We start from the raw sequence: 15000 nt of genomic DNA, 5'->3' as shown, positions 1-15000 counted from the left end.
AGAAATTAAGCCATTGTGATCATAAAGGGATGCCTTAAATATGTTATAACATGAATACAAACCAAATAAAATATTTCCTGCCATTTAAGCAAGATACAGTAAGCTATTGAAATTTTTGAATGCTGCCCTACTGAAAATCTGCAGCCCCCTGCTAATTTCTGACAAGTCCCTCATTGAAGGTTTTTTTTTTTGCTTTTTTGCATGATTTGTTACATCTTAGGCATGGCAATGGTGTTTTCCCAGAGACTGGAGCTTGAATTTTAAATTTGATGAGCAACCCTTTTTTGTAGGTTCCTCTTGGATTTTACTACCTAGACAAATCCGTTTGAATTTAATCTTATTCAACCAAACACAAAACAAATTTATCAATCACATTATTCGGTGAAGGCCATTAGCTTAAACAATATTCTTTCTTGACCTCTGCTGTGTATGTTTAGTATTTGAATAGCGCTATTGCATCAAAGTGAAGGAAACCTTACTTGAAAAAAAAAAAAAAGAACTATGACTAATCAGACAAACAAAACGTACACATTGTGCATGAGTACAAATATTTTTGCAAATTATATCGTTGTGACGTGTAGTAAGCTAGTGTTTCATTTGGCAACTGTGCCAGTGCTTTTCCTTCTGTAACTGTTGTCAAGCATGGAAATTACTTACCGGTAAGAAATAATCAATGGTAGCATTATACACGAAGAGTTTTAACGTGAGTAGTGTTGAAAGCAAGAAGGTCAGTTTTGCAAACTTTAGTGGGTGTCTTTGTCACATTTCACAGCAGAAATTGAAGTAGGATGCTGAACACTGCCTTGCTCAGATACATTTTATAGAGTAAAGGAGAGGAAGGGTGCACAGTGGCAAGCGTAACTAAAGTGAATTGAGCAGTTTCCTTTCATTTTGAATTAATTTACAAGTTTTTGTGATGATCGTTTTATAAATGCTTCCCTTTCGAAAACAGTTTTACTCAGGTGCCTCGACTAGCAAAACATTTTAATCAAAATCCTCAGGTGTAACCAGTAGTCCCCATTAATTAAACCCCACCCATGAGGATTTTAACTCAGGGTACCCACTGGTATTCGCTCAGTTTATACAATTGTAAGTATGTTACCCAAGGAATCAAATAACATTAAGTTTTGTTTTGTCTACAAAGACCAGTTCAGCTGTTTATCGTTACTTCGGTACTGGAGTTTATAGTGGACATTTTGTGATGTCAATAGACCATTTTCGATATATTAAAATTCAGTCCAAAACAAAAGGCATCATTTCGAGGTTGTGGAGAATAAACTCATACAAAACCTTTTATTTATTCCCCAGAGCCTCGCGGTGATGTTTTTTGTTTAGGACTGAATTTTAATATATCGAAATTGGTCTATTGTCTTCGAGAACACGAAAAAATGAGAGATGTTGAAGTTGGGGAGAAGAGCAAGCCTGTGACACTTTGTGAAGTATTCTCTTACACAGATCGCCTACATTGAAACCAGTAGTTGGGACATATTTTTTTCTTTTAACTGTTTTATTTGGTAATGTGGCACTAATATTTTTGTTTTCACTGCAGATTTGTCTTCAACTAGTTAGCGAGCATAAGAAGGATGGAACAGCAAAACATCCAAGCAAGGAAAGAAGCGCAGAGGAAGGACTCACCACTATGTTACATAGTTTTGGTGGACATTTAATTCAGGTAGCCAAACATAGCAATTCTAGTTTAGGTCAACATTCAATTTGTCACCTGATTTTCTTTCTGGCGGTTGTAAACCGGAATAAGTCTTACTCATTTTGCATTGTTAACCGGAAATAAGTATCTCATATCCAACCCCCCTGTCGCTCGTTTCGTGATCGTTTTTCTTCTTACTTCCTTTGTTAACCGGAAGTACGTCAGCCCCCTTTTGTGTCGGTGCCTACTAGCCCATGGACACATGGATAGATTCGGTATTCAAATATAAACGAGGGTTCTCTTGTTCCCTCGTTCGTATTTGATTTGTGCCTCTCGGCCTTGGGGATGAGTTCCTCTCTTAACCTAGTCCTTCACGCAGCCAAAATATCACTTTGGGATGCAGGACCGCGAGTTATCTGGACCCGAAATTACAAAACAAACAGCAGGCCAATCTCGTACCCAGAGTCCTCGGCATTTTTGGTCAGCGGTTGTGTGCCCAAAGAGACTGATGTAATGATTGTCGCAAGGATGTCGCAAGGGGATGCAAGCGACCAATCCAATCACCCGCTGACCAAAAAGCCTGAGGACTCTGGGTACGAGATTGCCAGCAGGCAGTTGGCATTCTCTTCGTCTGACTGCGGAGTCCGGTAGTGGGTGAGTAAAGTAGTAATCCATGTTGAGTGTTGTCCCTTCGTGAGAGCAAATCTTCCTTCCGTTTTAAATTATCCTACATCAATTCACCTTTGATGCAAGCAAATTTGCGTAAGTAAAGTCGAGTTAACCTTGCGTTGAACAATTTGTCGAATTCAGGCCTTTCCTTCAAAGTTAAGAAGACAAATAAGACTTAAAATAAGAAACGTTTCGTTCACGACACTGTTTTATTTTTATTTTTTATCCTTCCTTTGTACATTAGTGTTTTCTATCTTGAAGTTCGCTGGAACGCTTCCAATTTTGTTCCCTTGTAAACAACCTAAGTCCGTCATACTGAATCGAGAAATGAATGCTTTTGAATAGGTTGATATGAGCAGGGCTAAATTGTTTTAAAATTGTGGACGTTTGCTAGTTTTCATGGTGTGATAGTCGTACGTTGCGCTGACTTTGAAACTCTTTAAATTTTCTTCTTTTCCATTTTTACGTATTCCTTTTTTTATCACAAATTGCAGAAAAAGGGTCCTTTTGGAAGAAAACGTTTATTTCTTGAAGTATTTCTTCTGGTCAGTGCTTACCGTTCGCAAAATAATTTTTCTTATTTCGATTGTTGTACAATTCATTCATTTGGTTCCCTGCAAAAGAGTCATCTTGTTTTTTTGGCACCTGAATTTGGTCTTTGTGCATAATTAAGAATTCCTTTGTACCTCTGGGACAGGTTGCACCGATAAAAAAGAGTGTCTTGCTTTTTTAACATGTTTGTGCTGAAATGATACTTTTGATCCGGAGCAGCGTATGATAATATTTTAATCCACATCGATTCTCGTCTCCTATTGCAGTTACAAGGCGTTCTTATGAGCATACATGCATACAGTGCAGGAACTAGTTGAAGTGCTGTAGGACGGATAATTTGCTGTTCTTTGAAGCCCGCTTAACCAGTGAACCTACATGACTCTTTGCCAGCTTTTTGACTTGTAGCGGTAAACACGTTCATGACAGGATTGACTCGACGGTAAGAATTTTCAAATGGTTTATACGTGGAGCTTCGGTTTTGACCTCTAGAAGTTAACTTACGTGTTTGTCATGGAAGAGAAACAAGTTTTGAAGTTCTGGAGACCGCTTTCTGGAAACCTAAGATTAAAGGGGCTAGGTCACGCTATTTTAGGTATATTCGTTTAATTTTGTTAATTATGAACTCTAAACGTCAAATGGGCAGAGCAAGAGTCTTTCATTTGCAAAATCACGGCCACATAACAACTGAGAATGATTTTCCAGCTGTATAAATGACATTTTGATATAGACTGATATAAATTTGAAAAAAGGTGGGCCGACGTTTTTCAAATTTACCCAAATTCAATCCATTTCAATCCTCTCCAGTTTTGTCCATCCATGTCCCTTCTTGGCTTCCCTGTGTTTTGTTAGAGTACTTCTATAGTTTTGAACAGTTATTTTGATATTTTAGTTAATTCTATGACCATTCGATTAGTGCCGAAATTGCGTAAAATTGCGTGACCTAGGCCCTTTAAGTTAACCTTATTATTGGGATTTTGACGTCGCCCCTGTGATCAATTTAAGGACCACTACAAGGGGTGATTATTCCCTATCCATTGATGGTATTTTCGAGACCGTAAAGTGATTTCTATTTCCGAAAGTGTACCTATTTTATTTGCCCAGAGAGACTTCAAGATACCATTTAATATTATACTGATACTGAAACGATTCCGCTATCGCAAATGAGTAGAATAAATGCACAAGGGTATATATAAAATGATGGTAAGGGTTCGTCTTTTGTCTTCATTTTATCTAGTGTTGTTTGTATAAAGGACGTTTTGAATTCTCTTGTAACGTGAAAGACGGATAACTTTACACTTCCTTTGTTACTTAAAAGGAAAGGAAGTTGTTGTTCTGGTGTGTTAAAATTTAGTTTTGTTTATCTTTTACCTGCAGTAGAAGAATGCTGTTATTGTTGTTCAATCAAGGAGCTGGAGATGATTTTGCAAGTAAGCTTTTAAATTTTAAATCATAGGTGTTTTTTTTTTGGCATTACATTGATCTGTCCTATCCGAAATCAGGCCGTATTGCAGAAAAAAACATTCAATACTGAATTTATTTGAGACTTCTTTGAATGAAATAAACGTTTCGTTCCTTCATTGACAAATCAGTGAATCGTTAGCATTTTGTCGATAAACTCCGTATTTATTTCGTTCCACACAAATTGAATGTTTGAAATAACTTGATTTGATCAGAAACACTCTCTTTTGGGGTTTTACTATGTCGCGGTAGAACTTGGCTACGTTATCAGTTAGGCTTAAGGTTTTAAAAAATGGTGATAACTGCATTTAAACGGGGGCCTCGGAGAGGGAGGTTTTAGGGGACTATTTTCCTTCAAGTTGTTTTCTCCAAAACGTCTTTCCCCCGCCACTCCTAAGGTGCTTGGCGGCCCCTGTGTAAGGTTTCCGCGGAAGAAACTTCCATGGGCTGCTGAGCGTTTCACCCTGTTAAGCCCTCCTTCATTTTTCTTCTTTAGAATAAAGATTTAATCCATTTTGGGGTTCCTGTTTTTCCATACAGTACATACTGTTCGGATGTGAACTCTTTCGGAGTGTGTAGTGTTCACGAGAAACAATGTGATCAACTATTAATTTGGAGACTGACTTTATTCGTTAATAAAGGCGTCTTCCCATTTGGGAAAATCGGACAATAAGTGACGTTTTTAGTATCGTCTGCTATAAAAGCGGTTAATAATTAGTCTGAACATCTGAGGCTAATACTTTAGTATAAACATTGAGATAATATAGCACAAAAGGATGATTTTAACTCATTTATTCCTGCAAAGATTACAACATTTTCGGGCGCAAATTCCGCGCGAATCGAAAGGATCCGGAGTTTGAGTAGCCAATCAACGCGCGCTTCAACGCTCTCCACTGTTTTAGTATACATGCATACTAAAACGATATATTCCTACATCACCAATTATTTTGTAATCGTAACAGTTTGATGTCTAACTTTTCAAACAATTTTTTTTTGTAGGCCTGTGACTTTCTCATTCTTCGAGACAACACCATGGACGAAAGTAAATAGCACTGAGTCTTTCCAATGCAGGTACTAAAGGACCAAGCCATAAATAGTTCTGTTTTAGACTGGAATGGTTTATTGGAAGGTCTGCACAACTTTCAATTTGTTTCAGAAGCTCAAAAAGTATATAAATCAGTATTAAAAGAACATTTGTGTCATCGGCTTATTGGTGAATTTTAATGAGTGCGTTTTATTAATTTTCGATCCCCTTTCTTTTTTCTTTATCCTTTCCCCTCTTTTCTATAAGACATTTTGCTAGTATTATTCTAACACTTTCGCCGTTTTATTTTCCTCCTTTTATCCTGTTTGACTAGATCTGATAATTAAACTAAAAGGCAAAACCTTCTCATGAGGAAAAGCTACGGCCTTCGTAGCAATTTTATAGTAGTCGTTTAAAAGGGAAATTGGCGTCGAATTCAAAGATTTGGTCTTTATTTTGGGTGTTGATGATAGAACGTTACGTCTTTGCGAGATCGACAGAGATCCGGTTTAAAAACTGTCTCTAAGTTTGGGTGGGAAGGGGGGGGGGGGGAGGGGGGCGCTTTATCATCGCATTTTTTACCACATTCCTTTAATCCAAGGGAAGATATCGTATTTTTTACCACCACATTCCACCACATTTTTTATTTTCTTTAATCCTTAGATTTCCATAGAAATGTCGGTAGTCCCTCATCTTGTTGGAAAAGTGATAAAACGGTTGAGATATCTCCGCGAAAATATAAAAGTTGCTCTGAAATAAATTTCGAGCTATCACTCAAATATGAAAAACTGAGTGCCTCCGCATCTGCTTCAGGGGATCTTTGCCTAACATCATGTTACCACACCTTCATTTAGTGAAAAAATGCAAATGCACATGAGAATACTTCCCCCCCATCCCCACCCCACCCAACTCACAAAGAAAAGAAATATCAAGAGTTCCTTGTGTTTGGCTAATAGTACCTTACAAGTTGTTTTTCATTTGCTTTCGTTTCAGGTGCCGAGAAGATTTTAAAGGAAAATTAACTGTCCCACAAGAAAGCAAAGCAAAACAAGACTAATTCAGACCATAAAACTTTCACCCAAGAGCGACCCCTTGAACAAAGGCTCAAGGTTCACGAGATGCGCTCTCATCTCATGAATGCTACACGTGTCGATCAACCTTTCCCACGCGTACGGGACGCGAGAAGCGTGACCCCCAATTACCCCTCTCCACTTCCTGGTATTACCAATTCCACTTGCACCCGTGCGAATATTTTGTATTTCTTTATATCGTTGCGTTTTCTAGCCGCGCGTACGATTTGAACATAAGGCCACTCCTCTCAAGTTCCCGCAACAAGAAGGGAATCATCCTAAATTTCCTGTAAGGTGGTTCAAACCAGTTTCAACACGTTCAAGAAAACTTGTTATTAGAAGGATTGATACTACAACAGCAATGTTATAGTACCGTGTGAAACACCAATTATTGCTGAACAAGATGCAGTCATTTTTGTGGCGTAACAAGTTACCATGGCAACAAGTAAGCCTTGGTAAAACACCCCATATTTTGGCTTTAGTTGTCCATATCTGAAAAACGAACTTGGTGACCCCAATTTTTTAATGCACAAAAGTGATAAGCAGGCCAAGATGAAACTCTCTGCAAAGTTAAAAAATATTATATGGAGCGGATTCAGAGCTACCTTAATTTTCAATCAATTAAGGTGGCTCTGAACCTGCTCCACAGAATTTTTTTAAACTTTGCGGAAAGTTTCATTCTGGCATGCTGATTACATTTCAGAAGGGTCACCCACTTCGTTTTTGAGATATGAGCAGCTAAAACCCAAATATGGGGTGTTTGTAGGGCTTTCCTGTTGCCACGGTAACCTCTTACGTCACAAAAATAACCGAATCATTTTCAGCAATAATTGGTGTTTGATATGGTACCACAACATTGCTTTTAAGTGATAGTGTTGAAGTGTCAATCCTTCTAATAAGAACGTTTCTTTCAAGTGTTGAAACTTGTTTGAGCTACCTTAAATCCTTCTATCTCTTAAAGTGCACCTAAACTCAAATATTTTTCGTTTCTAATTTCAATCTCTCCACCAAAAGCAAACACATTTTGCCATTTTGTACCTCAAAATGTTACTTTTTGTGTGCCACGTAAGTTACGAAAAGTTAGCAAAACAGGTAATCATTTGGACCCACGATCGAGCTGTCAGAAGCATGGGTCTGTTGTCGATTTTACGTAACAAACTGGTTTGCAATTCTCTATTTTCGAATTCCCCATAATACACTTTGTTTGTCCCCCACATTTTGCATAAAACCATTGTTTTCAAATGCTCTTGGGAATATGCAGTGTCCCCAAGAGCATTTGAAAACAATAGTTTATGCAAAATTTGGGGGGCAAACAAAGTGTATTATGGGGAATAAGAAAATAGAGAATGCAAACACTGTTTGTAAACGTGAATGCAAAGCAATTAGTGACGTAAAATTAAGAATAGGCCCCTGCCTCTCACAGCACGGTCGTGGGTCCATATGACTGCCAGTTTTACCTACTTTACATGGCTTGTGCGACAAATGAAAAGCAATATTTCGAGGTGAAATTTGCTTTTGGTGGAAAGAATGATCTTGGCAACCAAAAATTTTGCCTTTAGGTGCACTTTAAACGAACTCGGTAACCCCCCTTATCGTGATAAAGATGCATCTCTGCAAAGATGTTCAACTTTCTCTGAAGTGAATTTGGAGCTTGTACTCAAGTATTTATGGAAAATTTAAAGTGGCTCCGAATCTGCTCCAGCGAGTCTTTCGTAACTTGGCAGAGTTTCATCTTAACCACACTGAAATTCGGGACGCCTGAACGGGATTCGAACCCATTCGATTCTGGTATAATACTCCAATGGGATTCAAACCCCAACAAACTGAGACAGAAAGCAACACAGTTGGGAGCAATGAATAAAACGTACGAATTAGAAGTGCGGGATATGGACGAAAGTTGGAAGTGTTCCTTGCACATATCAGGACAATTTAAGCAGTTGTCTCTTATAAAACAGACTTAACTTGTCCTGATAAGTGGGAGAATAACTTCTAATTTTTGTATATAAACGGCACTTCTAATATGTACGCTTATCTCTATAAGTAGAAAAGAAGGACAAACTCAGATAGAAAGCCACACACTTTAAGTTAAGAGCAATGAATAAAACGTACGTATTAGAAGTGCAGGGTATAGACAAAAGTTAGAAGTGTTCCTTGCACATATCAGGACAATTTAAGCAGTTTTCTCTAATAAAACAGACTTAAATTGTCGTTATCTTTAAGAAAGTTACGACATTTTTCATTTTCGAAGACGTGTTTCGATGTTACAAACATCGTCGGTTACAAAATATTTGAAAAACCGTTAGGACTATATAACAACTAGGCGAAACATATAGTCCTAACGGTTTTTCAAATATTTTGTAACTGACGATGTTTGTAACATCGAAACATGTCTTCGAAAATAAAAAATGTCGTAACTTTCTTAAAGATAACGATTTGCTTTCTGCTGTCTCGACTGAAGTTGTCCTGATAAGTGGGAGAATAACTTTTAATTGTGCGTATATAACAAGCACTTCTAATATGTACGCTTATTTACATGAGTGATATAATCACTCAATATGCACATATGTGGACAATTTTAGCAATTGTCTCTTATAAACACCTGAAAAATTCAGGCGGCTTCAAGGGATTCAAACCCATTTGTTGCCGGTGCAATGCTCCAACGGGATTCAAACCCAACCAACTGACACAGAAAGCAACATAGTTGGGAGCACTGAATAAAACGTACGTATTAGAAGTGCAGGATATAGGCAATAGCTGGAAGTGATTCTCGTACCTATAAGGACAATTTAAGTACTCTTAACTGCTTAAATTGTCCTTATAAGTACGAGGTCATTCTAACTTTCATCTAAAAACCAGCACTTCTAATATGTACGCTTATTTATATCAGTAAGTTAATTAGTTATACTGGAAGAAACATTAACTTGTTAAGAACCACTTTTAGATATGTAATAAACCATATTTAATATCAAATACTTTGTAATAACTACTTACATTGTAAATTCATAGGAAGAAAATAAAACTTAAATGAAATACATTGTTTCATTCCTTGTTACAACAACGAAAAATCTACTCCAGAACCTTACTTGACACATACAGATATTTACAACAAAAACAGTGCCAAACCCTCGTTGACACTTATATTTTATATATACACCGGAAAAAATTTTTCTCCAACAAAAGAATTCCCGTTCTTTCAACGAGATAATACCTATACAGTTTACTACATTAAATTGAACGTCCTTGGAAAAAAGACAATCCTCAACAACCATTTAATGAATGCATGAATACCCAGCTAAGGAGAAAGAGATGACACCATTAAAAACGAAAGATATTCGCAACCAACTAACTTAAACGCTAAATTCCATTACAAAACAACAAACACCATAAGTTTTAGAAATTAGAATTGAAAACAGATCATGTACTAGGTAGTAAACGCGGCTAAGGAAAGACAGCCTTCCTCTGCTTTTCAAATCGCGGGCTTAAATTCTTACCAAATAAAAACATGAGCATGAAAATTACCTATTTCTATCAACGGGAGGGGGGGCAAATGTAAAACTAAAAATTTAGACAGCAATACGACACCAATTAAAGTGACTACCAACATCGGCAACGCTGTCTATATAATATGCTGGAATTAAAAAAGACAGCAATGTCATCATCAACACCCTAGACAGACACTATTGTAATAATCTACTGTTAACAATTATATTCACTTCCCTCGTGAATTTTTAACGGCGAAGCCAAACCGTCTCATTTCCTCAAAACAGATGCTGCTGAAGTTACAGCGTGCATTACAAAACTCAAACATTCAATGGTGGTCGCTGTAACAGTCCTGCAAGACAATAACAAATGAAAGTCATCACAAAGTTATATGTATATTGACAAACTTAATTGCATTCTTCCTTTATCAACGGCTCAGAACCCGCAAGAGAAATCATTTCATGACTTCAACATACAACGCCCTTAATAATATATACATATAATAACAGACCATCAAAAGAGATTGATTCAAGACACATTAATATTGCCTTCCTATACTAACTACATTCAGGACGCGTAACACGGTGTTTATCTCATAAATAACTCTTAAATCTTCCTGTTTCTTCTACAGCACTTAAAATACCCTTGATCTCTGGAACATCTCCCAAATACAGCTTAGATAATTGCATTTCGGACACTCATTTTTGACCTTTTAGTTTCTCTCGCTCTGCTACCAATATTGGCAGGAAGGAACGCAAAAAAACTTGATACCAAAACTCTACTTTGCACTCAAAAAGGTGTAAAAAAATAATTCCATTCCAAACGAGGTTTTGGAAAGCGTGCATGTGGAAAAAAGATTGAAATTAAAGCTTACAACTTAGGAAAACCTAGGCACTAATGAAGGTGAAGGCAACAACATCAGAGACTATTGGTGCATCATGAACTTAGAGAATACAGGTAACTGGTTCTTCAAGATTTTTGTGCAAAAAGAGACAGTAGTGTACACTCTACCTTCGCAACGGGATTCATTGTAACTCACTTTGGGATAACATGTGTTTCTACTTCCTCTTCTGCCTTGAGATTGACTTAGCAGAGCCTTTGCAGGTGGCTACAGTAGAATTACACAGGGCACAATGTTTCTTCTCTGGAATAAATTTAAAGCGACCAATCAAATATAGAAAATTTCAGGTGGTATGACGATACTATGTACAATATCATTACTCCTAATCATCAGAATAACACTAAGATTTTACTCTGACTATAATTAACATCAAGGAAAACTACTTTCACATAAATTGTAAAGTTCAATGGACAGGTTACATACTCAAAACAATGAAACTTGCATGTATAGAGAAAAACATACAATAATTATTATTGTCAATGCAAAGGACATTCATCCAAACTTAGGGGTTTATCATAACAGATGACGCCACTTTTCTCCTAATTTACCTCTTCAGATGTACTCTACTGCCAGCCCACAAGCACCTTAGTTATGGAAATTTAAGCATGCAAGTCAGCTATGAACTGGTGAAAGATAACTTTAACAAACACCTCCTCAGTACAGGTACAAAAAATTACTTTGAAAAAAGTAATTGGACAATAGAGTGTGATGCCACCCACCAGGAAGACATTGTCAATGAGGATATCTTCAAACAAAGAATGAAGTAAAAGACAACTACATGTAGTTGCAGTACAGAGTCAGTGTCAGTCTTCAAATAACCGGGAAGAAAATGATATGTTTCTAAGAACATCTGCAATTGGTTGGACTCTCTAGTCTTCTCAGACAAAAAGGATAAACCATAGACCCAGCATCAAAACCCTGGGCAACATAAAAGAACCCACACCCTGCTCGCAAAGAATACAACATGGATGCTCAGAGACACTACTATACAATCATGTAGCTACATCAAAAAACTCTGGGAAATGATGGATAAAACACTGACGACAGTGACTCAAGATTTAATTAATGGCTTACTGCAGTAACTTAAGCAGTTCCCAACAGGGAGCTGGTCAGAAGATGAAATTGATACAAATAGGGGAGTGAATAATCCTGAATTCAAAGCCAGTTCAAGCTGGAAAATTTGGGCTTTCTTTTGGCAACTGCTTTAAGTGCCCATTAGATTTGCCTGACTGGCAAAATTTTGAGTTTTGATTTTTATCCAAAGACAGCTTACTCTGAGTGTACAGTACCGTGCAAATGTAAGTTGACAGTCCCTCGATTCTCCAAAACATCGAGAATAGCGAATAGAATTTCGAGTTGAGACTGTACACTTACATTTGCACCGTACTGTAAGTGTTGCATTTCAGTCTGCCATTACACATATACTTACATTCAAAACTGACTGATTGGACCTCAGAGGGCTCGATCTACGAAAAAGTCATGTCACAGGTCGCAGGGGCACTTTAAGTTGAGATAACAGGGATGATCCTTCACTTACAGTATTCTTTGTCAACAATTCATCTGGTTACCTTAAGTTTGCAGTTCCACAAATTCACATGGTGTTGTAAACTTCTTACAGATGGTAATCATGCTAGGGGTCTGGATCTCCAGCAGGCATTTGTCAACTCTTTCCACTTTCAGCACTCTGTGTTTTGAATCGAACCAAAGAGCAACAAGCTGCTAAACTCCAAGATACACAAAGTGGATTATACAATATCAAAGCCTAGCAACATTAATAATGGGCAAGGTGCCTTCATGTCACAAACCTATAAATAAACCAGACAGGAAAACAAAGTTCAAAAACAGGGTTTACATAATCTTTAAGAAAAATAGTGAGGGGCAAAATGCAATAAAATTCCATAACATGTCTCAAACTTTGTAACTATGTGGAACCCAAAATTCCGACCTACAGCTGTACACGACTAAAATAATTTAATTGTTACTACATGTATAGTGAGATAATTCAGAGTGACAGCTGTACAAGTTCTAAACAAATACTTTCATTTTAGAAGCCTTACATGTATAATTATATAATTATTGAACCAGTTAGTAGAGAATCAGTCATCAGTGGCCTGCTGAACTTTAGTCTACCACAAAAAACAACTTATAATAACTTTGTTTCCTTAGTAATGATTTTAAAGGTGAAAATGCAAACTTTTTGTCAAGATGGAGGCCTTTGCACAAATCTTGAAAATGCCGCAATGCTCATGACAATAACTACTGACAACATATGTGGCTGAGCTAAAATACACTGTGGGTCACTTGATAGTAAGGCCATATGGAGGAGTAGGACAATCATCTAAGCATGATTCTTAAAACCAAGGAAAATTTCTCAAATCACAAGGAGTCTTTCGATTTCCAGCCACCAGTCAGATTGCTGATATATCCTCAAAAACCTAAACATCAACAAACTTCATTCCTCTCAAAGCATTCAAATACAGGGAACAGGCTCTCCACCATTCACTCTGCTCTTTGTTCCATGAGTTGCCGAGTAAAGGTACTAATTACCAACTATGTGGAAGGAAGGAGAAATAACACCTGCATTTGAGAAGGGAAGGGCGAACATAATTTTCGATAAAACTAATTATACAGTAATGTAGACCTGAGTATCTGTTCCACTAGCCATTGAAAATGTCTGTGAGAAATGCTTACATCATCACTTATCACCCTTAGTTACTTCTGATCAATACAATCTTAAGCAGATACTTGTCAGCTTACAGAAAACGTTACAGATGCTTGACAAACCATTTGACTTGCTTCGATCCAAGTTACAAACTAATGCACTAGCAAAACTGTTTAAGTGCTACTATGACGAAATTCGCATCTAAGTTCCTATCCAATGTTGCCTCGTCTGCATGATCCTGCAAGCATGTAAATATATTAGGTTGAGTTTATGGCCTTGTTAAATGTTTTTCTAGCGTAAGATCACCAAAATATTTAAATAAGGTCGGAAAGAACTGGAAAAGAGTGAGTTGTCATGGGAACCAATTTCTTTATAGCCGTAGGTGTGTTGCCTGTAGAACTATTAGCCTACCAAATTTCAATGGTCTCTGCTACAAATTGACCGAGACAGCTCTATTTATATACTTGATTTTATACTGGGTTGAGTGAATGACGTCATCATGAAATCCTCTCATTTGCATATTTTACACATTTTTCAAACTTAAATATCTCCGGAACCAATGCAGGTATTTCCAAACGGTAAACGGCATTTGTAATCTTTCCTGAAATTCTGTATGATAAACAAAAAACTTACGGCATAAAAATTGGATAATAGTTATTACAAATGCCGTTTACCGTTTGGAAATATCTGCATTGATTCCGGAGATATTTAAGTTTGAAAAATTTGTAAAATATGCAAATGAGAGGATTTCATGATGACGTCATCCACTCAACCCATTATAAAATGAAGTATATAATTTCTTCATAGTAGCACTTACCGGTAAACAGTTTAGCACTTTAAAGTCAAGTTAAGATCAATGGGCCCAGGATCATCACTACGTCGAATTAAACACACATGTAAATACAAAAGAATGTAGACTGAGGTGAAAGTGGTCTATGGCAGAGGTCAGGATTCGAATCCATTTCAAGTTTGAGATTTTCAGGCTTTCCAGCTTCCATTACTGCTCAAGTACTATAGTTAATAACTGTGATGATCAGCATCTTAACTTGGTTCATCTCTGCCCAGTTAAAAAATATGTGGCTTGCAAATAATTATATTAACTTTCGTCAAAATCCGACGGCATAAGTCAGACCAGTCTGGATTTGCTGCAAAGCTATTAAAAACTGAGAAACATTGTGTACAAGTAACAAAACGACACTACATCAAAATGGCTCTATAACAGGAGGAGAGTTCCACAACAATCCATTAATTTTTAGGTCCGCTACAATAACTGTTCAACGGTTTCATAACATTTTATGATCTTATCTCCTTTCTCAATATAAAGGCAAGAATCTCGAACTATGCTGACGACAATCAGTTGCACTTTGCTAGTACAAATTTGGATGACATAAACAAGACATTAACCCTTTGACATCCAAACCGGCCGAAACCGGCCAGACTTAGTACAGTATTTTACTCTGTCTAACGCCAGACGATTTTACGCGTCAATGGGTTAAACTCTGTGCAAAACATGGTTAGTGCTTGGTTCTCAAATAGTAA

The 15000-nt window shown here is 37.1% G+C and overlaps 3 long non-coding RNA genes across 10 annotated transcripts in view; 2 read left to right on the top strand and 1 right to left on the bottom strand.

The window, feature by feature from the left end:
• Positions 1 to 6828, top strand: part of LOC138003439 (uncharacterized) — a 17892-nt gene extending 11064 nt beyond the window's left edge. For all 5 annotated transcript variants that reach the window (XR_011123546.1, XR_011123545.1, XR_011123547.1 and 2 more), the window contains 5 exons: positions 1550 to 1672; positions 3133 to 3305; positions 4241 to 4293; positions 5324 to 5395; positions 6342 to 6828. This is a non-coding gene — a long non-coding RNA (uncharacterized lncRNA). The remainder of the gene's footprint in view (positions 1 to 1549; positions 1673 to 3132; positions 3306 to 4240; positions 4294 to 5323; positions 5396 to 6341) is intronic.
• LOC138003443 (uncharacterized) overlaps positions 1 to 15000 on the top strand; it is a 199688-nt gene that overhangs the window by 78256 nt on the left and 106432 nt on the right. The window lies entirely within an intron of this gene.
• LOC138003438 (uncharacterized) overlaps positions 8818 to 15000 on the bottom strand; it is a 22987-nt gene continuing 16804 nt past the window's right edge. For 2 of the 3 annotated variants that reach the window (XR_011123541.1, XR_011123543.1), the window contains 3 exons: positions 12368 to 12604; positions 10938 to 11042; positions 8818 to 10250 (listed from right to left, as the gene is read on the bottom strand). This is a non-coding gene — a long non-coding RNA (uncharacterized lncRNA). The remainder of the gene's footprint in view (positions 10251 to 10937; positions 11043 to 12367; positions 12605 to 15000) is intronic. The other variant, XR_011123542.1, reaches the window with a different exon arrangement.

The sequence above is a fragment of the Montipora foliosa genome, chromosome 5 (genome assembly GCF_036669935.1).
Source record: "Montipora foliosa isolate CH-2021 chromosome 5, ASM3666993v2, whole genome shotgun sequence".
Taxonomy (NCBI): Eukaryota; Metazoa; Cnidaria; class Anthozoa; order Scleractinia; family Acroporidae; genus Montipora; species Montipora foliosa.
The sequence above is the reverse complement of the archived record's forward strand: the minus strand, read 5'-3'. Positions and strand labels throughout refer to the sequence as shown.